The sequence below is a fragment of the Numida meleagris genome, chromosome 3, assembly GCF_002078875.1.
Source record: "Numida meleagris isolate 19003 breed g44 Domestic line chromosome 3, NumMel1.0, whole genome shotgun sequence".
Classification (NCBI taxonomy): domain Eukaryota; kingdom Metazoa; phylum Chordata; class Aves; order Galliformes; family Numididae; genus Numida; species Numida meleagris.
Genome location: NC_034411.1, coordinates 78,978,682 through 79,004,884, shown reverse-complemented (window position 1 = coordinate 79,004,884; position 26,203 = coordinate 78,978,682). Strand labels below are relative to the sequence as shown.

Here is a 26,203-nt window from a genome sequence, read left to right as displayed (position 1 = left end):
AACCTCTTTTGCCTGAGTGGATCTGAACTCCCAGTTCATTCAAGAATGGCTCAGGATCCAGCCAAATGGAGGTGTGTACCTGCACTCCTCACTTTGTGTAGATAAGGAAATGATCTTTGGACCAGGGATTGGAAGCCAGGTCACACACCTCCCTGGCAGTGTCCCAGCCTGTCAATAACCTCTTACAGACAGCTAACTACTCCATTACCAAATGGATCAGCTCCAAGTGGAGAACCTGGTGATAAAAAAGTTTACTGAAGAAAACAGTCATTCTGGGTGCTTTTTTTCTTCAAAAAAATGTATTTGATCTTAGAACATATTTTAATGTCCCTGTCCCTTTACTTAAATAATTTTATTTTGTGTGAAATAATGAAAAATTGTATGATTCACATAATGGAGAATTAAAGATTTGGCAAGTTGAATGCTTAAGAAATGGGATACCTGGACACTATGCAGATCACTATCAGTAGAAGGGAATAAAGGCATCTTCACTCCAGAATTTTAAGATATTTTAAGGATTTTATGGAAGCAGGTATCCATTTCTGGAAAAAATAAAGAATTTATCAAGGTAGACTAGAAATAAATAACTCCAGAAATTGAGGTTCTTTGCAGGTGTTCAAATTACAAGCCTGTAATACTTCATCACTTACAGATACAATATATCACAATTGTGTTCCTCAGGATTTCACAACCTGTTCCTGGTACTGATTGAATCTCACGGTTGCGGAAACATCTATGCAGCTTTTGTAGTGTAGTGTTTCTATGAGACCAGGAGCGCATTGTTGCACCTATTCTGAGGCTAGAGACTGAAAACACATTGAGTCAGGTCCTCTGCCCCATGACATGGATAGTTCATGTGTACCAACATTGCTGACATTGCTGTGTAAGTAGCCTTTACCGTTATTATTACTGTTGTTGTTTAGACGAAAATGCCATTTCTGTTATAAAAAGAGATTTGTGTGATTAGATATTATTTCATTTTAATTATAAATTAAATTGTATCTATTTACTTATTTGTTCCATCCCCTACTCTTTCTTTGTGATTACCTCTGTGGTGAATAGGAGTTCTACCAGCTAATGTGTGTGCTGGAGATATGAACTTCAATAGGACTAGAACTGGAAACAAGGTAAGAGGTGGTTAAAAATATATGGCAATCAAAATACAAAATCACTTTCAGCCTCTTACAGAAAACTTGCATTACAATATTTTTGCATTAGATCAGGAAGATTCTGGGGAGACATGGCAATGTGTTACAACGGAAAAATCTTTCAGTTCATAAATTCTTCAATAATATAAAAGCTATACTTTTTTGTTCCCCTTGTTTTTCCAGCTTCCAAGACTACTACAGAGACAAGGACCTTATGACTCTGGTACTACAAGAGGAGGTGGCTCTGTATAGACTGTTCTGGAGTCTTTGCCCAAGTTTTCCCAGGACTCCTTTTCATTATGTACTCCCACTGCATATCCCCTCCAAAAAGGGGGAAAACTCATTACGTATTTGACTAAAAATTTCAGAAATTTGGGACTATGTTCTCATTCAGAACATTTGGAAATATCAGTAACTTGAATATAATATAATCATATGATCTTGAATATGAGCTTTATAAGTACATCTTCAGTTATTTGTGTCTCTAAGCTCCTGCCATTCATTAGATCATTCAGGGCTATGCTTCTGTGAGACTTTCAATCTCATAACTTCAGATGAAGTCATGGGAAACTTAAGGTGACTGAAAATCAGGCTCAGAGTGAAATAGCTCATGGTGACAATTGCTTTGATTTGCTCAGAATTCCATTCATTTTTAGCAGTACTGAAACATGTGGAAGGTAGAATGAGGATAAACCATTTATAACATACTCGGAAATTGGTGTGCTTGTTACACACAACTTCTACATGTAACAACTAACACAGAAATGCTTTTGGACTGTTTTCAGTCTGCAGTGAAGAGTATCCGGATATTTTTTATCTCTGTTCTATTTCCTTATCATATCTGCGTGTGTTTGAGGATGACAGAGCACTTTGAGAAGTAAAGGTGCATGCGCAGAAAACTAAACCACAACAGTTACGTAGCTGCACATAGAAACTCAGTTCTTAGCTAATTTGCTGAAAATAGCAGTGAGATCACTTTCATCATTCCCAGCTGAGAACCAAAGTAAGTGGTCTTGTAAGGACTGTTTTCCTCTTAAGTTCTTTAACTGTAGAAAGTGAGGTTGCTCCATGTAGGCTTCTTTAAATAAATGTCAGAGGGATTTTTGGTGGTATTTTCTTCTCATTTACTGTCTCAAATTAGTTCATGTATATAGTATTAATGAGAACAGAGATTTGATTTTGATTCATTTCTCAATCTCTTCACATCATCCTTGCATTAACTTGCTTTTGGCAGATTCTACGGAAAATAAATACTATTAAGAGTTGAAAATAAGGTGTTGGAACCACTCTTTGTCAAACACAAAAATTTCCATAATGAGCTTTTCCTCATTTGTCAAAGCCTTTCATCTAAGAGCCTATTCCAACACCTTGTGTTGACCTCTTTTTTATGTTAGACAGAAATGAACACGGTGTGCTAACTTTGAAGGCAAACTACTCCTTGCTCTGTCTTCTCAGACACAAACTGCCCTCCAACAAGGCCCTGTTCCCAAACTCATGTGAGAATGAAGTGTCCAGGCCTAACTAGTTGTACTTAATCTCCTATTTCATAATTCAGCAGAGCATGGCCAGATATGAACTGTGCACAGTGCTAAAATGCTACAGATGGGCTGTAGGAAATGATTCACTCTCAAATATGAAAGGACTAAAAGTCAGCTACAGTCATAAGAAACTGAAAAAGAAGTTGAATGTGGGTGGCTGAAACTATTTGCATGTTGCCATTGTAAAAATGAAGAGGAAGAATAAAGGCAAATTTTTCATGGTGCTGCATGTTGTACCTGTGATCATATGGTTGCATGGTAATGTGATCATTCATCTCCTATTCATACAAGAATAAAGAATTTGCCTTGCTTTACAGGTGGTGGATGTGATAAAGCTTGTGACAGGAGCAGTCTCCACTTCCCTGGTGCTGAGAAGCACCCAGAAGAAGTATATTAACACAAGTCTGTTCTACTACTCAAGTGTGTTGTTGTACCTGGTTGACAGTGGTGACTGCAGTTGGGAAGGGTGACCAGGAGCAGTGAGAAGGCTGTGACCAAAGCAAGATAAATGAGGAGGTGCAAAAGTGCCAGTTTTTGTCCAGCACCTGCTGAGTACCTCAACACATCCACAACCCAAACCTCTAAAAATGTAAACAAGCCTTCCTCAGTGCAAACATTTCTCACTCCAATCTGTCTTGAGGCACCAAGAGAATCTTTTTCATGATTGAAAGCTTTATATTTTCTGAATAAATGGAAGAAGAGCAAGCCATAGGAAAAAAATCCCTTTAAAACAGCAAAGCTAAGATGTCTGCACTGAACATTCTGAACTGTCTGCCTTTGGGAGCAACAGATACAAAAGCTTCTGAGAGAGGGAAGTGAGATCAAACCACAAAAATTGTTAACATAATATATATATATAAAGCTTTCTCACATTTCACTTTTCATTATCTGCAAGAAAATGGTCCTGCCTTACCATATCTTATATGTTACTGTAATTAAACCAAGTTCATGCATCTTTTTGCATTTGTAATTGCAATTTATGTGAGGCACTGCTGGAAGCTATTTTTCCAGTTTAGAATTTGATTAAATGTATTTGCCTGACAGGTTCTAGTTTAACCTAACAATTACCCTTTTTTAAATCTCTTTGTACCCTTTCACAGTACAAATCTCTCTCTTTCTCTTTTTTTTTTAATAGCTTTTTATAACTAGTGCCATTTTCATGAGATGTATGTTACTGTGCAGAGTGCTGTACTGATCTCACTTTAGCCAATGGAAATATTTGCACAGTTGCAAGTTCCCATATATTAATAGAATGATCATTTCATTTGAGCTTTCCCAGTGCTGTCTTTTTCAGACCTGAGTCTGGTATCAGTCTTGCCTTGCTGTTCTTCTGTCTCACTCATTTGGAATTTCTGATACTCAGCTGCATCATTATTCATAGACATCCTAACAAAGTGCCAATCCAGGCTCTTTCAGAGCTCATCATCATGGGCTAATTCACCTTTCTGAATAACTGTAGAGAAAATAATTTCACACTCAACTCCATGCTGCTGCCTCCACTCTGCTTTGACACTGAAGAAGGTTTTTCAAAGCAAGCTCAATATCTCCATACTGCAATCCAGACATATCTTTATGCATAACTTATTAGCTGATATCTCTTAGAGAATTGTTTGTGAAAAACAGCCAAGATCTTTCATGTTCTCTATTGTTGTTCAGTTGTTTTCTCTCACCGTATCAGGCTGGATTCATCAGTCAAAACAGATGTCTAGGTGTGATTTTAGATCTGAATTCATATAGATTCAGAATCTGGTCTTGCCTGTGCAAGGAGAAGAGGTTCAGACATCATGTTCAGACTTGCATGCAAAGTTCAGACCTGAGATAATTCTGCATAGTGTTATAGACTTTAGTGGAGCTATGGACATTAATCCAACTGTACACACAAATGATAGGGACATATCAGTGCTGTTTCGTATCACAGAGTGTAAAGGAAGTGAAACAACAGGAACATAGTAAAAGTAACAAAAATTGTCTCAGCCTTCTGAATCTGGAATTTTGGCAGGTGGCAGCAGTTCAGTGTTGCCTGTTGGTGGGGAGTGTTTGGCATGGAGACCAATCTCAATAAAAAATACATTAAAGTATGTTTTTTAAACATAATTACAACATGAAATATGAAGTTAAATAAAGAGAAGTGGCTATATAAGACATGTAAGGGGTTAGTGTTTTCAAAATGATATCCAGATTTCTTATGAAAGTAGCAATCTGATGCAATGAAGAATGATAACAAAAGAGCATGTGGCACAGTTGGAGGGAGGCACATTTGCTTAGGGCAGAATTTATCTGCCCTAGCTCTAAGTATAGATGTCAGAGTCTAAAGAAGTCAAGTGAGTAGCCACTGAGTTAATGGAGAGAAGCAGGCCCTTCCAGATGGTGATTCACCTAATCCTAATATCAAAGTTTTAGATGGTACAATGGCTTATCCTCTGGAACTGGCTGCATTTTTTCCCTTGAGCACAGGGGACAATTTAGCTGTCAAAACTTTAGGCAGTAAAAGTGAGGAAGATAAGCTGAGCAAAAGACACATACTATTGTGAGGAAAGAAGATTTTAAAATGCATAACTGGAGTTTTTCTGGTAATTATTGTAAGGATCTACTTAAGCAGAGCTTAACGACTTTGAGCACATCCCCCGCAGTACGCAAGAAAGTGCTCCACAAAAGGGCACTGTATTATCCTTCTTAAATCTTTATTGCTGCAGTGAAAATTTGCAATAGAGAATCCTTTCCCCATTGAAACCAAATATTTCACAGATTTCAGAACACCAGGCATTCAAACTGTTGCTCTAATCAGAAGCTAAGTTCTATGCCACATAAAAAAAATATAATGGTCCCTGTAACATGCAGATTGCATACATAGAAACAGTTCAAATTAAAGAATGGCATGTATGGAAAAGAATATTGGCAATCCAGTTATATTATTGGAAGTTTAGGGGGCTTCAAGGTATGTACAGAATTGATGTCCTTTGATTTAATGGATTGCAGTGTCTTATAAAATCTCTGGAATCACAGAGCTAAGTCTACTGACTTTAGGTGGAAGTCAAGCATACAGGTTCTCTTGAAAACAGCTTGTGTATTCTAATTTAAGGCGGCAAACTACATTTAAAACTATAACTTTCAGATGCTCTGTTCTAAAAAAAGTTATAGAATATCCCTTTGGATATAATCACCTGTAAGAAAGAGACAGAAAATGGGCTCAGAAGTGAATTTCTATCTTCTCCTGTTTGGACTACACTTCCTTCCTGCAGTCCAGTGCAACCACTTGTGATTAGATGAGCAGATCCTGGCACTTTGATGTTAGCATTCTGGAGAAGATGGAGAACTTGAAATGACATTTTTTTCCTTCTTTTTTTTTAATTTAATTTATTACTTTGTTTACAATTTTTCAAACATTTAAGAGAAGATAGCCCACAAAATAACAACTTTAGAATGTAGTAATCTTTCTGTAATATCACCAGATAAAGAAATACACTTAAAACTTTACTTAAGTTTTCATGACAATCCCAGGTATTTATACAACCTGGGGGAAGAAGTACTTGAAAGCAGCCCTGCAGAGAGGGACTCGGGGGTCCTGGTGGACGAGAAGCTGGACATGAGCCAGCAGTGTGCGCTGGCAGCCCGGAGGGCCAACTATGTTCTGGGCTGCATTAAAAGAGGAGTGGTCAGCAGGGAGAGGGAGGTGGTGGTCCCCCACTACTCGGCTCTTGTGAGGCCCCATCTGGAGTACTGCATCCAGGCCTGGGGGCCCCAGCACAAGAAAGACGCAGAGCTCTTGGAACAAGTTCAGAGGAGGGTGACCGAGATGATCAGAGGGCTGGAGCACCTCTCCTATGAGGAAAGGTTGAGGGAACTGGGCTTGTTTAGTTTGGAGAAGGCTCCGGGGAGACCTCATTGTGGCCTTCCAATACTTGAAGGGAGCATATAAACAGGAGGGGGATCGATTGTTTGTGAGGGTGGATAGCGATAGGACAAGGGGGAATGGTTTTAAGCTGAGAGAGGGGAGATTTAGGTAAGATACTAGGAGGAAGTTTTTCACACAGAGGGTGGTGACGCACTGGAACAGGTTGCCCAGAGAGGTTGTGGATGCCCTATCCCTGGAGACATTCAAGGCCAGACTGGATGTGGCTCTGGGCAGCCTGGTCTAGTGGTTGGCGACCCTGCACTTGGCAGGGGGGTTGAGACTCGATGATCTTTGAGGTCCTTTTCAACCCAAGCCATTCTATGATTCTATGATTCCTTTCATAGCTCTTTGATTACCCAACGTTTTAATAGAGACCTTTTCTGTTCAGTTCTACCGTATAAGCCTTGTATCTAATATAGAAAATTGATTAGTCTTTGGCAATTTAAGAAAACATCCCAGTGATTTTTTCAGCTATCACAGAGAGAATTCTTAATTTTTCCTGATTCATTTCAATGTAATTGCCTTGACTGTATGAATCTCTTATTAGTGTTGGTCTGAATAATTTGACTCTTGTCAGTTTTACTCCATCAAGGTATTTTTTGCTCCCCAGGAAATACATATTCTTAAAGCCCCAAAATAAAAAGTGTTGAAGTTGTTCCACACAGTTATCTTTTTACATCTTTTTCTTTTGTGGAAAGGGTTAACAACAGCACCTTCTCATTGAGGAAGTAATTTCACACTAACGAGATTTTCTACCTTTGATATGTCAATTAGTCTCAGTGGTGATGTAAGCAAACATGATTGCAAAGGTATTTCTTTTATCTTTTGTTCTTTGTAACAAATTAATCATCATAGTATTATCTCCTACTTCAGTACTCAATTTATTTTCTTGAACACTTACTGATAAAAGAAATACGATTTTAGGTGGCCTTTAATACAGTTGGTTGAAATGCTAGTCTTTTGGTGTACTGCAGGGTGCATTCAGCAACTTTAAATGCTCATCTGACAGGTTCCCTGTAACAATATTGAATGCCAGACAGCTGTGCTGATTTATACCAGCTGAAGATCTCAACAGAGTATGCATTACAATTTAATTCTGAGCAGTACTGTAATACTACTTAGCATTTCTGTTTTCAAAACATAAATGAGATGTTTCTACAATGGTAAGTACAGCTCTATGATTTGCCAGAGCACACTAAGTTGTACTGACTAGTTGTAGTGAACAAGTTCTAACTGTTGCCCATTCCTTGAATGGTACAGGGACTTGGAGGGAGCACTTTGTGACCTGTTCTTCTCACCTGCTGGCTGCCCTCGGGAGTGCAAGCACTAGTCCCACCTGTCAAACTCTGCATCTCTTCATCCCTGCTAGCAGTGTGTGGAAGAGGAAGCAAGGAGTTATATAGGAGACAGAAAATAGAGAACTCAAGACAGAAAAGGTAATTTCATTCTGAAATAAATAAAGAAAACAAATTCTGAAAGAACATGGCAATTTGAAATTCCAGGTTTTGCGAAACAGAGATTTTTCCAGTCATCGTAAACCAACAAGGTATTTCTTTAAGATATCATTGCCTACTTAAGGTATTTTTAGTAACATTTCTGATTAATCATAGAATCAGCTAGGTTGGAAAAGACCTACAAGATCATCCAGTCCAACCATCCACCTACCACCAATAACCCCACTAAACCATGTCTTTCAATACTATATCTAAATGTTTCTTGAACACCTCCCTGGGCAGCCCATTCCAGTGCCTGACCACTCTTTCAGAAAAGTGGAATTTCCTAATGTCCAGCCTGAATCTCCCCTGGCGCAACTTGAGGCCATAATCTTTCTTCCTATTTCCTTTCCTTTTCACTGTTTTGTTTCTTACTACTACTAAGTGTTCTTATTCATATAAGTGTTCAGTATTTCTAAGTGACATATTTGATGCCCATGGCTCTTAAATGGAAATGTAGAACTATCCTGGAAATTACTACCGAGAATGCACATCAGAAAACATTCTGATATTGGCAAAGGAGCAGATCAGATATTTTAAAGTTTTTCAAACTCTGATATCCATTATTCTATAATGATTCACTCTGTCTACTGTCATAATTCTATGCTATGTTTTTGCTTTCTCTAGTCTTGCATTGGACAGAGGAAAGAATACAGAAATTGGATGTTTTCTTTGTGTCATCCTCTAGGATACTAATAGTTCTCACAAAAGGATTGTTACTCATGAATCACATATGACAATTCTGGTAGACAGACAAGCACTCCTTCAAAAAAATTTTTTTTTGCAAACTGTGTTAAGAAATAGATAAATTGTGAAGAGCTACATCTGAGAGAACCATGACCAGGGACCAATAAAGAACATCTGGTAGTCAGGGCCACCTGATCAACAGGACCCTGAACTTCAGCAGTGTGAACTTCAGGCTCCTTAAGGAAGTATTAGAGGGATCCCCTGGGAAACTGTCCTTAGGGTCATAGGAATGAAACAGAGCTGACAGCTCTTTAAGGACATCTCTCTGAGAGCACAAGAGCTCTCCATCCTCCAACATAAGAAATCAAGCAGAGAGGACAGGAAGCCAACATAGCTGAGCAAGAATAAGAAGGAAATGTACAGGTGGTAGGGATGTACAAGTAGGGATGTGTCGCCTGAGAAGAATACAGGGATGTAATCCAGGTTTGCAGAGGTGTGACTGGGAAAGTCAAGGCGTAGATGGAGCTAAACTTGGTGAGTATTGTGAAAAATAACAAGAAGGGATTCTGTAGGTACACAGGCCAGAAGAGACAGGCAAAGGAGAGTGTACCCTCTCTGATAAATGAGAAAGAACTGGCCACAACAAACATGGGGAAGGCTGAGGTACTCAATGATTTCTTTGCCTCAGCCTTATAAACTGGAGGAAGACATGAATAGATAGTGAAAGGACAAAGGGGAATGGTTTTAAACTATAAGAGGGGAAAATTAGTTCAGACTTCAGGAAGAAATTTTTTACTCAGAGGGCAGTGAGGTGCTGGCACAGCTGCCTAGAGAAGCTGTGGATGCCCCATCCCAGGAGGCGCTCAAGGCCAGGTTGGATGAGGCCCTGGGCAGCCTGAGCTGGTGGGTGGCAGCCCTGCACATGGCAAAGGATCAGAATCAGATGATCTTTAAAGTTCCTTCCAACCCAAACCATTCATTCTACGATTCTAGTGACTTTTAATGAATTTTAAGATCTGATCTTTTATTTTACTGTGACAGTTTCTTTAATGAATTAAAAGAAAATGGAGTGTTTGTTTGTTTGTTTGTTTGTTTTAATGGAAATGCAGATTTTTAACCAATGTACAAGCCCTAGAGTATCCCGTCACCCCTGAAATATACTGCCCTTGAAATGTTAATTCAACAGTTTCCTCAGGATCTAGAATTTGCAAAGCTGTGTAGATTACTAGCTATCTGGAATTTCATGCACTGAGAGCTAATAAATATTCCTTTTGAATCTTTTTTTTTTTTTAACATAAGCATATTTTATTGAAAAACTAAGAAGAAAATGCCTCAGGTTATTTCTTCACCTGTGAAAGAAGGAGAGACAAGATTGATAAAAACATTTTTATCATAACTTAAACTTTTGCATTCATCACTTTTATAATTTTGTTCTATCTGCTTTACTTTTCAAAGAAGTAAAGAGAGGAATAAAGTAAAGGAAGATAGATAGATCTGGAAATCCTGTCTTCAAGAATTCAATGTCTAAGAGTCCCTGTTCTTTAAGTATTAGATGTAAAATTCAACAGGGGTTACATTCACTAGAAGGTAGCCCTGTCACCCTCATCCAGTACTTCCAGTCTTCACACACTATCAGAAAAGATACTATTTTGAATTTTAGGATTAAACTTTCAAGATGTAGGAATTAGAAACTAATACTTCAAAATACAATTTTTCCAATCTATATGTTATAGTATATTTTTGTATTATACTAATACTTTTGATTGCTTCTTGATTTCCATGGCAGCTTTTTACAAAGGTCCAAGCCAGTTGTTGAACAAATTATAATAAGCTACTATTTTCATATGCAGTGTTTTAACAATACACCCCCCCAAAATTATAGTGAATGAAAGAGGTACATTTATTTTCAGTAGAGGCAGTGTTCATCAGTCTCCACCCTCTCTTGTTGAAGTAAATAGAATTCCTACCTATGACCAGCAACTGTAGATTCTCGGTCTCTGTTGATATATAATTACTATTTGTATATGCATATATAATACCCACTGAAGACCAAACCCAAAAAGAAGATGCAGGCTGTTAATAGCTGTATTTTACATGCTGGGTATCAGAAGCAGAATCCAGAATCCTTTACAATATATGTGATCATGATATAGAGCTCATGGTCAAACTTAGATACTCATGAACAAGCAAAGATACCTAAGCAGCTTCAACCCACTATGTAACTTTCTAAAATTCTCTTGTTATAACCTAGTTACAGTGCATTTGATGCACAGGTTCCTCCATCTACTGTGGACACATAGCCATTTTCCTGCCTAAAATTACAGATCCATGGAAGTTTGGGTACAGGATGATATATGGAAGCTGGCCTTTATTTGAATAATAGGTTGCAGGCAAAAATAAGCAGCGTCAAACTTAGTTGGCAACTTGTGTCTCTCATGAATATATACAAATCACCAGCATGCTCTGTGAGATGAACATGTCTCGTTACCTTCATCCAAATCAACCAGCATAAATAACAGAAGTTAAGATTTAACAAAAAGAGAGAGAGCGTGGTTTTTTTTTTTTTTGCTTAACAGTAAAGATTCCTGGAAGGGAGGAAAAAATTTTGATTCCTATTTCCAGGACCACTTTTTGTGTGGACCAGTGTAGGAAACCAGGTGTCAGTTTTGTTCTCATCTCTGTGATATCTGTGCGTAAGTATGCTAATTTGGAGACTAGGATTCTGAATGGTATGGAAGCTCAGGAAATCTGAAAATCTAACCCAGTTGCCGTGGCTGCATATACATAGTAGTAGCACCTGTGAAGGAAGATACTGGTGTGTTGTGTTGTGTTAGACACATAGTGCCCTAACTGAATTTGCTCCAGTAGCCCTACTGACTGCTGCATACAGCTATAAGAGGTTCTCTGAAAGTAACACCTCCTATTTTATTATGTTGGCCCACAACATCAGAGGCAGATGGTGGTGGTGTGGCAGTAGAGGCTGAACCTCCCGTTACATTTTGTTGTAGTGCAACAGATGGCAACAGAGGGGCAGTCTGACATGGAAGTGTGTATGAAGCAAAGGTGTATGACTGAGTTCCTGCATGTGGAGAAAAGGACACCCACTGACATTCATCGATGCTTTGCTGAAGATTTATGGAGACCAAACAGTGGATATGAGCACAGAGAGATGGTGGTGACGTATTTCAGCAGTGGTGACAGTGGATCACCTCTGCTGGTGCAGATTTTTATGAGCGCGTTATGCAGGCTTCTCTTCACTGCTGGTGAAAATACATAGGTAATAGTGGTGACTATGTTGAAAAATTGTGCTTTGTAGCTGAGAATTTGCTCTATCACATAGTGCTACTGTGCTCTTCGTAGCTGTTGCAGTTTCCATGGAAATAAATTGGAGGCATTCCTTTTGGAGCAGCCTAGGTACTACCAAAGCAAAGGCTGAATAAGTGCAACTAAGCTATTTTTCAGTTCATATTTATTTCTGAGAAAATATTGGCCAGAAATTATTACAAATAGCAGTACAGTTAAGGGTTTCCCTAGATTTTCTTACCATATTTTTCCTGTTGCATTGCATATGTAGCAATGTAACTTCAGCTTTGTTATGGAAAGCATGAACCAGAGCTTTCTAATTAAGTATTATAGAAACTTAATAAGGTCAATGTGTCGCAAGTATCTTTCTACAACTTGCTAAACTTTGCAACCTTCATTTTTCATACAAACTTCGGCTTTATTAGTGGTTTACAGATTTTTTTTTTAAGTACCAGCAGATGTTCATTATTCTCTGTAAGTGTATAAAACTCAAAAAGCCACATGCATTTTCTATAGCTGGCAAAACTCTGTGGTATCCATACACAAGCCAAAGAATAAAAAGCTACTGTTACTGAGTGTCCTATTTATTTTTCTCTATAACGGTGTTATTTCTCACAAATAAAATGTGAAATAATGATCAACTAGAATAACCTATACCCACTCTTGTTTTTTTACATAAAGCTGATATATCTAGCAGAAACGCATAGTCTTAGCATCACAGATGTAGCAAACAGATGAGAACGCTCCCAAAACATGACAATGTAGTGAACTACTAATTAGAATTATTCTCTGAATTAATACAGATCTTTTTGGTGTACTAAAAAGTAACAAAGCATTGAAATAGGGGTTGAGGTGAGAGACGAAAATATGGCCATACAAAAAAATAGAGCATACAAATACAAAGAGAATATTTTTTGTTTTTATTTTCTTGTTTGTTTTCAAATCATTCCCAGAAAATATCAGAGATTGTGAAATGCAGCTGCATCTGAGGAAACATAACTCAATCCAGTACTTCGTGATTTCTTACTTGTTTTTTACTTTTTCTGGTTTCTTTGAAAATATTCCAGGTTATTGATGTAAAGGAGATACTTGTCAAAATCAAATATCCCTCTACAGCTTGAACTCAGTAAAGTATCTGGTAATGCTCAGTCTTATTTTGTCTCAGTAACCAACCAGCTGGAACCCAGCAAATAGGCTGTACTAGCAGTCTATCATGACATTATTGCTTATTTTAGTAATTTAGCACAATAAAGTGAAATGTCTCCACTGAATCTTCAAATACATATAAAATGGTTTGTAAGATAAAAAGTTTGGCTGAACAATAACTGTGGAAAATATAGGTGATACCCCAGAATCACGGAAGTACATATTTTGCAGATGTATGAATATGTCTGGATGCAGCTACATGGTCCCCTGAAACATGAAAGCAGTGCACAAATTATATTTTAATGTGCAGAAATTCTCGTTTGGAAGACAACTCCCTTGCAGATGGTATTCTGAAGTCCCTGCCTATCTGGGTATTTTGTCACATTATTTCTGCGAGTCCCCTCTGTTTACTTCCCCTATCTCCCTTACTGTAAACTTTTCCTATGTGATTTTCAGGTTAGGAAGTGTTTCTTTGATGTTCAAGCACCCCCTAAATAAACAGACAAAGTCCTTAAAGATTTCAGTGGTCCAAATAATAGATAATAATTAGATTTATTTTCAAAATATTTTATTTATTTGGCTGTTGCTCTTCCAGTTAACTCAGGTGGAAGTTCCTCAAAGTGAGGATGACCTAATTTTTGTATCATGTTCAATACTGCATTAGGAAGGACCTCTGTTTTTCTCAAGTTCAGAGAAATAACCGGCAAATTTGGGAACTGAATTGTGTTTTGGATCAAAAGAGACCTTCACAAAACATTTCAGAGATCAGAAAATCCAGCCCTGACACTCTTTGCAGACTCATAATAACATGAGCTGGTTTCAGCTCATCTAAGGCTAGATGATTGCAGAGCAGATGACGGTTATTCGTTGAAGACTCTCATTATGCTCGGCAGAGAAAATGCAGGCACTCCAGAGTGCGACTCATCTGACCTACTTGAGATGTTTACTTCCACATAGGATAACTAATTTCTCAGAAACACCCATGTCTTCCCAATGCCCATACGTCATATGTGGATAATTAACCCAATGCAGATGCCTTAGCAGCTATGCTGTGCACCTGCATGTTAGGTAAAGTGACTTTCACACACAATATCTCAAATGAGAGGTGGGCTCACCACTCTGATTCTTACTGGAAAGACTTCTTAAAAAAATCACATTTCCATAGGCTGTTGGTAAAATTTTCAGACAGGTGGTAGCAGTGTGCATGCAGTACCAGACTGAAAAGTTGAGTGAGGCTCCAGTCATCCTTATCCTCATCCTTGGGAGTAGTGTTTACTCCTGGGCAGCAGAGGTTTTGCTAGGCAACACCAGCCCAAGGATTGGTTGGTTGATGGGTTGACAGTTGGACTAGATTATCTTAGTGGTCTTTTCTATTCTTAATGGTTCTGTGTTTTTATGAGGGCAAACTTATAATTGCACTATGTCCCATTCCATGCTCCAGAGACCATGTACTTGCCCTAGAGTATTTCACTCTCAAAAGTGCGTGCACAGAACCTGTTTCAGCAGTTTGAAGCCAAAATGATATCACAGACTTATAGAGTCTTCATTCACAGTATAGTGGGATATCTGGTGTATGTGTATGAATATTTTTAACAGTATATTGTTGTTAAGGGTTTGGAAAGCTTACAAATTAGTTACAACATTCATAATGCTATATCCACATCACATAAATTGTTTGCTTTAGGCTTCATAACTGAGACAGTTAGAACTGTTTAAGCTGCCTTATCTCTGCATTTTCATACTTGCAGAAGCCTGGGGGAATTTGGAAGAGTAACCTTAACCTTGATTTTCCTGGCTGCCTACCATTTGGTCTTCCTCAGATCTGCTGCACAACACACTTTTGTGAGTCTTCCCTCAGGCTTCTTACAGTCTTCACTTCCTCACCTATGTATTTGCCTGGAAAATTACAAACAGATTTTTAAACTGTCAGTGATTTTATCCCTGGAGGAGAGAGCAGGTATCAGGCAGGCTGCGATGTGCAGAATTCTGCATTTGCTCTTGCAAGTGATTTGACCTAAGTACTGCAGAATTCAAGCTGTTGCCTTTTCCTGCAGTAGCCAAGCATTCCTTTAACATATTGAAAATCAGCCTTTTTATTTGGGTGGCATCAAATCTCTCTTCCTGTAGCATAGCAACCCAGACTCCATTTGATTGTATAATTAGCTGAAGTATTTTATCTGTGGTAAGCTGTGTTTTTTGGGTACCTGGAGAACAAATCATCTGGCTGAAACTGGCAAGTGCTTTATTTAATCAGTTAGATGCGCTGCTATATTTGCAAATAAGGAACCTGTGTTGAGAAGTCTCAAACTGATTCAACCAGCTGGGAATGAACGAGAACCAGGAGGATGTATCTGACTACATGTACCCAATTCCCATTCTTAAAAGTTTGTTACCTACAAAAGACAATGCAAGTGAATATTTCTTGGAAGCAACTATTCCTTAAGGCAACAGGGACATGTTTAGGTAGGTAGTGCAGACATATCTGAGCTCCTGGCCAGAAGTGAGCCAACAGTTCCGCTATTCACATGCTATAAACTGCCCCCAAATATTTCTGTATCTGTACTTTGATAATTCCTCACCAACTAATGTGGAGACAGGAGTTTCCTTTACTTTAGGTGACAGGGTAATCAAATGGTACATGTTAAATAGCACTCACTGCGCTCCTGTTATTGAAATTAGTCATTCATGGCTTCAGCTTAGTGATGAGGCTGCAGTTGTTTGTGAACCCCAGATCATGCTGTCATGCTTTCCTCTGTCTGTCTACAGTTCAGATGCAACCTGCAGAACAGCATCTGAATGTGAGGACATGAGTTATCTTCATCTTCTGCTCTATCGCTTTCAGGCCATGTGCAGTTAGAAAAAAACAAGGATTATAGAATAAATCAATGCAAGGAATAAATAAATACTTCAGATAGGGATAAAACATCTCAAAAAGCATCCTGTTTCCAAAAAGACACAAAAAATGGTGCTCTGCGTTACTGTGGATATTACCACAGAACTTATATTTAAGCTGGGGAAAATTTGCAATTTTCATAGAGAGATTTAGATAACTATGTTAAGATTTAATGTACATTTTAAGTCCTACCCAGACAGAACGTGTCAACTGCGAATGACTTTTGTAATAATAATGAAGACAGTAGCTTTAGAAGTTAAAGTAATTAAAGTTCAAATCTCTCTGGGATTTCATGTGAAAACATTCCTTTTTAAAAATTTTTTTCATTGATCATTTTCATTTCTTTAGCTTTTTTTTTTTTTCTGTGTGTGTGTGTCTACTTTATAAACTCTTCATTACATGGACTTTATTCTGGAACTAGTACTGCTCTATGGATATTATCAGCTCATAAATAACTTGGCCTCAGGAAGAGCTGTGGTAAAATAACTCATAATTTGAATCTCAGTTCAGTAATATATTTAAGCACAAGCTTAAACTGAGAAGAGGCACTGCAGTACATGGATGCTAAACTACTTGAAAGGAGCTTGCTGCTAACAATGTTGAAAAAAAGGAAAAGGTCATTGTGCTCTTGTGGAAGGCAGACTGTTTTATGAAAATATGAATTTAAAAAGGCATGTGCAGAATGAAGCACTCCTGTTGTTTCACCACACAGAAGTTTAGTTTGGGGAAAATAAAAAATTAACAACCAGATTTATCAACATACATAACATACGTTTATTAACTGCCGGAAGGGCTATTAATATGTGGGAACTCAGGAGAAGATACTGAATTTTGCTCGTTTGAACCTAGACCAGACTTGCATTGTTGGGTTATAGTTGAAGGCAAGTTACTCTGTCAGATCATAGCAAAACAAGTAGAAAATACAAAACAAAATAGAGAAAGGAGCAAACACTACAGGTATATTCCTAAGCAACCTAAATGCCCACATCTCTTGAGCGTTTATGCAGCAGGCCCTGAACTCTGACGAGTAATCTTTTCAAGATTAATAAACTGCATTTCTACTGACAGTTTATTTCAAGAATACATTGGTAGACTCAAGAAAAATAAATATCTTCCTAGACTGACTTCCATAACCATCAGAGAATACAGTTGTTAATAATGGAGTTCTGTTAATTCATGACAGGAAAAGCAGCATTTATTCTATGAGAAATATGTCCAAGTGTGACTGCCTTGAACTGAATTTTTTTTTTCCTTGTAGACTCTTATTCTCGGGCCATTCTCAGTCAGTATTTCTCTTCAGCTTCTAATGCTGGCCCAAAGCCTGCTGCAAAGAGCAAACAGATATTTTAGATTGAGAAAAAAATAAAGTCTAAATCTATATGTAAATCCATGATAGATGTTTCTTCTCTACAGAAAACAGTGTGTTTTAAATAGGAAACAAAATAAATTTAGAAAAAGCCCTCAATGGTTTCTAGTTATTGAGGACGTTAAAGTAGAATTATCTTTTCTAAATGAGATAAAAGAAGGAAAAATATGAGCAAAACATATCATATTTAAAATGAACACTTATTTTCTATTTTCAAGGCTATCTATTTTGCTCATCTTGATATTCTGAAGCTAAATTTCTGATTACATTCAAGATAGCAGACCTTTAGTCCAGTATCTTTTACTCTTTACTCAAACAGTATTTTCAGTGCTTGTCTCGTTTCCAGAATTAGCAAATTGAGATCAAATTTGGTCAAGTATGTGCAAAAGGGGTCATCTTTGGAAAGCTGGAATCTTGGTATTAGTCATTTTCAATGACAGCAGTTAAATGGCTACAGACTTCAAATTAGTCAGTACAAGCATGCATAAGAATGTTGACCACATTACATACCACTTTATAAGAATTATTCACAAAGATAATTAACTTGATTGACTAACTGTTGTTCAACTTTTAACTGTAGGACTGAAATTTCTGGGGTTGATCTTTCCATTCCAAAGTTTTCCCTTGTTTTTCCTTGGAGTCCCTTAACAATATTATATTTCAGCTATATATATATACACACATACATATATATAATGATGTTTGTTAAATTATGACTTCTATTCTGTGTCATCTCTAGGAGATGATCTCAAAATTGGCAGAATTTTGAGAGACATGAATATGTTAGGGATCTGGAGACTTCATGCAACTTGGAGTACTGCTAATAAGCAAAAAGAAAACAGTACACTGAAGACAGAGCTATTTCCTCTCATCAAAACTCTTCAATTTCCTTAGGAAGGAAGAAACATTCTTCTAACCAATGACCAAGGAACTTCAAAGTCATAAAGATATTTGATACTCATGTAAATGACTAATTGCTCATAAAATATTAAAAACTCACAATTCCCAAAGATCTAAAATCAGGAAGGATTTTTCATTTCTCCAGTACCTAGTTATATTTCAACTAACTAATAAGGCAGAGAACAAATTAAATTTTATCTTGTCTTTCACAAAGGAGCCCCAAGCCCCTTTTAGAACCCCTTGCATGGACACTCAGTGGCCTTTTTTGCTATGCACTCACTAGCTCACAATAAGTCCCACAAGCAACAGCAGCATGAGGAAGTTGTAACTGTGGGCTTTTAAAAAACCTCCTGCCCAAAATATCTTACAGAAGTGATTACCTTGTGTTGCACTGTGCTTAAAAATCTTACCAATAAAAAGTAAAAAAATCTCGGTAGAGTACAGAAGAAAATCCTGAAAATTGAGGTGGTAAAGATGACACACGTATTGCGTCGTAAAAAAAAAACACCAAAAACAACAACAACAACAAAAACCAACCAACCAAACAAAAAACATACTTAATTTGACAGATGCTCATAACTTTTGAACAGATACTGTAATAATTTTCCAAGACAACCTTTGCCTCTTGGTAGTTCTGACTGTACATTACTTATTGAACTTACATCCTTTCTCCTTCCTTCTTTTCCTCTGTTCTTCCCATTTGCTCTGTGGATGTTCAGTCTCTTAGGAGGATGATATTTCATAATGCACTAACTGGCACTTAGAACAAGCTGGATAACATAGAAGCAGCAGCCAGGAATTGTAGTGAACCAGAAAGAGAACAACAGGTGAAGTGATTTATATATTGCTTCCCTTTGTGATTCATTTTCTTTTTTCTCACTTCATTTTGAGCAGATATGTACTTTCTTTTCCTGTGAGAACAGAGAACCATGAACAAATGCATTTTTACTTTATTCACTAATAATTCAAGAAAGCATTCTTGTTTGCAGTTCAATTTTACATAATTAGAATTATTAAATTAATATCATTAGAATTAGAATTAGAATTATCTACTGTGGCGGATTGATCACTGCTTAATTAATTCCACACATATGTCTGAAAATATGCACATATTTAAAGCAGATTTTCAAAAACAAAAACCTCACAGTTCTTTTCTTGTGCCAGGTATTTGTTTTGATTTACATACTGGCCTGCTTCGCTGCGACCTGCTAAGATGATCATTATGAGAAACAAATGATTAACTACAAGCATTTTGCATGCTTTTAGAGCTGATTTTACAACATTTAAGGTTTAAAATAGGCTCTATTTAAAACTATGTTAAGCACCATGTGCATATATATACATAGAGTCTTTAGGAACTACATAACCTAAGCTATGTATTTCTCCCAGCAGAGCACCTCAGACCTGTGTCGAGGGCCTTCAGGAGAAGTGTTTGAAGGTGCTCCAGAAGGATGAGCTGCTTTCTTTCCCTGGGTCATGAGTTCCTGTTTGAGATCAAAAAATAAACCTGTACATCCATTTAGAATGTTTAGTTGGCATCAGAGGACTGATGACTGATAGTGGAGGAAATTTGTTTCTGTCAAATTAGTTTATCCATTCAGGTGCTCACTAGACAGGGAGTAAATGCATGGCTATCTACAGATTCAGGTGTCCTAAACCTGCCAGTTACAGGATGGGGTAATGGGCAGCCTCTGAGAGGCAGACTGCTTTTTTCTGACTGAAGGGCAATGATACCATGAGGGACTCTTGAGTTATGGTGCTAGAGGAGCTACCAGAAAGCTCTAGGCCTCTGTCCTCATTGTTTGGGCAGTCAGGTAGGAGGGTTTAATAAGCTTGGAAAATTTACACTTTCTGGATTAGTCACTGGGAATAGAGTCCCGATGACTCAACCCAGTATTCTCTGTAATAAAATAATCGCTTCTCCTTATTTAAATAATGATGGTAAAATGAAGGTTTTTATTCAGTTGAATGCTCGAATATACCTAACTGGAACATCTGACTGCACAATGGTCAAAGCATATTTGGACCATGTTCTGAGGTAGCTAGAGAATTAAGAGCCCACAGTTCAGAAGTCCTGGGCAGGAACTCTAACAAAAGTTGCTTGAAACCTGTCACAGGGATTTGTCACTGCCACCACTTTCAAGCATGCTGTAACTAAAGTCAACCTTTGGGAGAATGAGGACAGTCATCTCCCCACTACTAAGGGATTGAAACATGGTCAGTGTTGAAATTTAAACATTTGTGGAATTTTAACAGTAACCCGAAGAAGTCTAAAATCATTAAACGTTTGGTCAGTGTGGAAAAGTAAGCAGTCTAAGTGGTGAGTGGGGACTCTGGGACCTAAGCCGTGGCTGAACAGCAGATAATACTGTGGTTTTATTGCAGGATGAGGTTTTAGCTTATTCTTTCATTATCACTACCAGATTGTCTTTGTCTTCTTTTGTAATCACCACAGATTTGAAGCAGAACTGTTTTACATTTATCACAGTGTAATATGTTTTCTAAAGACTTGCACTGATATTTTTCTTCTGTTTACTTTTGATTCTAATATACTGCAGCATCCACAGTCTTCAACTGATTTTTTTTTTTATGCCAGCATCTTGAAAAAAATTGAAATGATCTCCTGTGACATTTGCAGATATTGTTTTCCCAGCACTGACTGACTCTCTGAGCAGTGTTGTGCTGATACTATCGACACTACTGAGGAAACATAACCTCTGAGGATGCTTCAGAAGTTTGTTCACAGTACTCATAAAAAGGTGATCTGAACTGATTTGTAAAACAGCAGATACAATTTTTCTGAGAGAGCAAGCTGGCCACTTTGGCATCTCCATCAGTTTCTAAATAAGGTGCTACCACAATTTTTATTGTAGTATAATTTCAAATGCATTATTTGTCTCCTGACTGGAATCTATAAAGGAAAACTGTATCCTTTCCAGCTTAGTTCTGCAAAGTGTCAGCTAGAGTTGTTACTGAGAATTAGTATTAAAAACATAATCTTTTCTCTCTGTAACGTCCCACATACTGCCTTCATCACTAGGGATTTTACCTTTCTTTGCTGGAGCTATCTGCCCACAGCAAGAGGATGATCTCTCCTGACTCTTTCAGTTTGCAAGTCTGAGCTCCTTGGCATTCACACTGTTTTAGTAAAGTGGAATGAGCCCTCTTAGTGCTTGAGACCCTACATTCTTATTCTAGCACCTTCCAGTTCCCTGTTGCTCAGAGAAAAAAAAAGAAATGTCCAATGTTAGCAGGGACATCTTCTTGGAGAGATGAATAGAACGAATTCACTGAGGAACTAGAGAAAATTCCTGATAATTGTCAGACTAAAACTATGTTTGAAATTTAGTTTTTAAACCTCCTGACATTACTAAACTGCCAAACGTTTGACTCAGGTTTGGCTGTTTTGTTTGAAGATAAAAGAAAGCTAACATTTATGTTGCCCATAGTGCTTTCTCAGAAGTGATGTTGGCAAAGAAACAATGAAAGAAATCTGATTTCCAAGATACAGGAAATCAGTACAGATGGTGAACTATTGCCCAGACTGTTATGCAAACCAGTAAAGTTTTGCATAATCAACTGATAGGAGACTGAGGGAAACATCAAAATGTGACAGGGGAAAAGGAGGAAGATGACGTTGCTGTCTTTTTTCTTCTGCTCAGCTTACTTTATTCAGGGAAGAGTAAGGTACTAAATTATTTTATTTCTTGTTTTTTAAAAGAAATTAATGACAACATTGAAGAAGAAATTTAATATAACGAAAGAAAACTAAGAGTAACATTAAATATAATTCTGAGTTATCAGTTCTTGCATTACTGTTTTTCATTTTCTGACCAGTTTAAGCAGTTCAGTTCTCATGATCCTGTGCAGTACCTGATTATTGTTAGTTTTAAGGAAAACATATTTTAGTGGGAGGGAGAAAATATGTTAAAAATAATGCTTTCTATCATTGGCCACAGACTTTTTTATTTATTCGAGGCATAATCAAATTCTTGATGATGTTCCTTATAGCTCTAGTAAATTTAATAAAAACGAATTAATTGTACAAAACACAGTTTTTCTGAAAACAGGTAAGATGTAATCTCAGAACCTTTTTCTAAGTCCTAATTCCATCACTCATAACAAATGGTTCTTTTAGTTTCTCTTAAAAATTAGTGCAACTGCTGTTTATTTTCATCATATCATCTCGTGTGAAAGGGGATCCCACAACAGAATCTTTCAAATTCAATTCAGAGATCAGAAAGTGAATGAGAGAATAACAAAATTGCTTGTTCTGGGTATTAACCAAGAGGCAACTTGATGCTATTTGATCTTAACTCAAGATTTTATGGTTTCAGTATTTCCTAGTATTTCCATCAATGATAGTTTGAATGTTATTTAGTCCCAGATCCTCGGAAGTCTTAGATAATATTCCATGTCGCAACACTTAATTCTCTGTGGTCTGATGCCTGGTAGCCTCTTTAACCCTGAGTCAAATGTTCAGTTCTTCACTAGAGGGAAGAGCATTTCAGTGATAAACCAACAGTGCAGGAATGACCTAAATCATTTGGAAGTGAAATCCCCAGGGCAGAAATGAAAGAAAGCAGTGGAGTATAGACAGCTGTGGTAAAGATCTAATGCCTGTGACTAATAAAGGAATGTGAAGAACATTTCCCTCCTTGCTTCCAAAATTTTCATGTTTACCCAATGACTTCAGACGACAAAGCATTAAGTTTAGTCAGACTAACAGTGGATCTGAACTTGTTTTCAACAAGATATGTTAAAATTAAGTTGCTTCAAGAAAGATTGTGGTCAAGGGTGATTCATCTCATGTTTAACAATCAAAGTCAGGGATAAATTCATTATTGTTTTTACGACAACTTTCAATGCATTAGCGGAACGACTCTTGCAGTGTCTAATTGCAGAGTCCTTGGAGGACTAGCAGCCCACAGTTGAAGTAGACATTTTAATAGAATATGGTAAACAATTCATATGCTATGCCTGAAGACTGATGCCTCATCTTTCTTTCCTTCCCCTTCTCCAACTCAGTTGAAATATTCACATTGAGGATTTTTTTTTTGCAATGGATTGTGCTTAAGTAGTAATTGATATAATTTTTAAGTAGAATTGTACTTACCTGGAAATATTCTCAATGAGAAACCAGAACAGTTCCCTCTCTAGGCTTAACTTCAGCAACCTCACCTACCAGGAGATGACAGTGTTAAATTTTCCATCCACTTTTGAGATGCACATAGGTCACTTTGAAAGTAATGCCTCCTATTTATTTCCATGGAAATACAGATACAAAGAATAAATAACACTTTGATATAGCGAATTCTCAGCTACAAAACACTATTTTTCAACATAGTCACCACCATTAGCTGTGCATTTTTGCCAGTGATGATTTTTGCCTGTATGCTGCACTCTTAAAAATCTGCACCAGCAGAGGTGACCTAGTGTTTCACAGCAGCATGCTATGATGGTGTTGTTGCCCGAACATGTGGAAATCAGAAGGGGCCAAAACCTAACTATATGATGGATGTGGTAGGACTGTCCAGCTGAGATTGGCAATGTGGCAGTCTTCAAACTGATAAGGGGGCTGGCATCATTGCGTTGCAAGAGAAAGGTTATCTTCTCTGGTCTTCCTCTGGAAGTTCAAGTCTTCAGCTTAGCATTGCAATGATTTGTTTGGGTTCCAGAAAATTCAGAAGGATTGCTACTTTCCTATCCCAAAAAGACAATGCACATCACTTTATGCAGTGAAGCCTTGCATTTATATGTAACGTATTTTTTTTCCCCATACAAGTAAAGTTAAAAAACATTTTTATTTCTGTGTTCCTTGGCTATGAATATATTGATTTTAGTAATGATAATGTCAGGAACAGTATTAGAGGAAAAATTACAGGTATGCCATAAAAAAAATTGCTTTTAATTAAATTGATTAATATTAGAAGAGATTTTTATAAAATGAGAACTATTATTCACTTATAAGGATGTATGGGAAGAACTTGAAAATAGAAGAAGAAATGCAGAAAAGAAAGAAGGAGTAAAATTCAAAAGAAACATGGTGAAATGAAAGGCAAGGTCAAATCAAATACTTAATGCACTGAGTTTCAGAGAACTTTGTTGTCCATTATATAATTAATGAAAGATGCAGTGAGTGATATTCTGGACTTCTAAAAAGAAAAAGTTGCAAAGGCTTACCAATGTTTCTTCTTTTTTTTTTTCTTAACAAGATGCTTTGCAAAAAGCTACTTTATATATTGGAGCCTCTAGTCACCATGCAACATCTATTCTGTGGGACTGAGGATTGCTCTCAGATTCTATTTCCACGTCTCAACCACATTTTTTCTCTTTGTCAAGGTAAGAAACTGGCATACATAATATTTACCCAAAGAACAGAGAAAAACTATACACATGGACCAAAAGGCAGACAGGATGAAAGGCACCAGTGAAAGTCAGCTCTCCTGACATATAGGCAAAGCTCATGCTAGCAGGAGATAGATGCCAGAGAAAGCTAATTGTGTTGGCATCAATCTGGTACAGCTGAATTAAAATCAACAGTATTGTTCTCATTTTATCTCATTGCAAATAAGAATATAGTCCACAGAAGTTTTCTGTGCATTGAATATTGCCATTTACACAAATAAATTCATCGTTTGCATCTCAGTAGAATACAAAATTGTGGGAATTTTTAAGACATAATCAGAAAAATTAGTTAATTTTATTTGCTGAAGCCAGAAGAAAACCATCATTCTTGTTAAATTTTGTTAAAGCAAAGTTGCTTTAAAAAAAATGAATCCATACATATTATTACCAGCTACCTTTTTCTCCATTGCTCTTATAATGTAATTTCCAAGTGAATACTTCAGAATATATCAGAGTGGTGTTTATATACTGATTAATCATTCCTGTTAAGAAAAAAGACGAAAGAACATGAGAGCAGCAAGGTTTCTGCTTTCATTCTAAACTATTTTTATATGCAACTGACTTTGCTTCCATGCCATATTGTCTGCACAAAGACATAACATGTGTTGATTTCTAGTTTTCTCAGCCATTTGTCATTTTAGAAAATTCTCCCAGTAAATCTAGAACAATTGGAATGTATTTGTAATTCATGCCATGGTCAACAAACACGTTGTCATAGATTTCATCCAAAATTAGCAAATTTTATCCCAGTGATTGAATAGTCATCTGTCAGGAAGTGAAACTTCTGACTCCTGGTCTTCTTTTGAAGCTATCAGATACATAGTTCCCTGGTGCATTGTAAATGGATAGTTAGACAGACATATTCTCTGCAATATGTTTCCCAGTTTCTCCTTTCGTGTGAAGCCTACTAATATCACAAAAGGAGACCATAAATCAGGGGCAATGATCAAGGCTGTTACTTGAAATGAGTTAATGAAGCAGCACTATGAAGAGTGACAGATGCACTTGTTTGCAGGTCATCCTAATTGCGTATCCTCTGTGTACAGCTCCGGATGTAGGTAAGTTCTTCTGGCACTATATAACATGTCAGTTTAAGGAGCTACATCTAAAACCAGAGACAGATTAGCCACAGACGTACAGACAGGTGTTGTGGAGAGCTTGAGTCATAATTTACAACTATCACTGAAAGGGCTTATGTGCACACATATTTTCCATTACCTCAATGAAAACTAACTGTGAAAATAATGTAAGTCAAGAGACATGGCAGCCCGTAGACATGTGGAACTATCAGAAACAAACAGAAGGAACATAGAATCATAGAATCATAGAATTATCTAGGTTGGAAAAGACCTACAAGATCACCTAGTCCAACCATCCACCTACCACCAACATAACCCCACTAAACCAGGTCTCTCAACGCTATATCTAA

General features: G+C 37.3%; 1 long non-coding RNA gene across 4 annotated transcripts; it reads left to right on the top strand.

The window, feature by feature from the left end:
• LOC110396452 lies at positions 696 to 4,830 on the top strand. 4 transcript variants are annotated; one of them, XR_002436969.1, is made up of 3 exons: positions 704 to 883; positions 1,063 to 1,127; positions 1,332 to 4,826. It is a non-coding gene; the product is annotated as an uncharacterized LOC110396452 (long non-coding RNA). The 4 variants fall into 4 exon arrangements; XR_002436970.1 differs by having other exon boundaries at positions 725 to 883; positions 3,004 to 4,830; XR_002436968.1 differs by having other exon boundaries at positions 696 to 883; positions 1,063 to 4,826.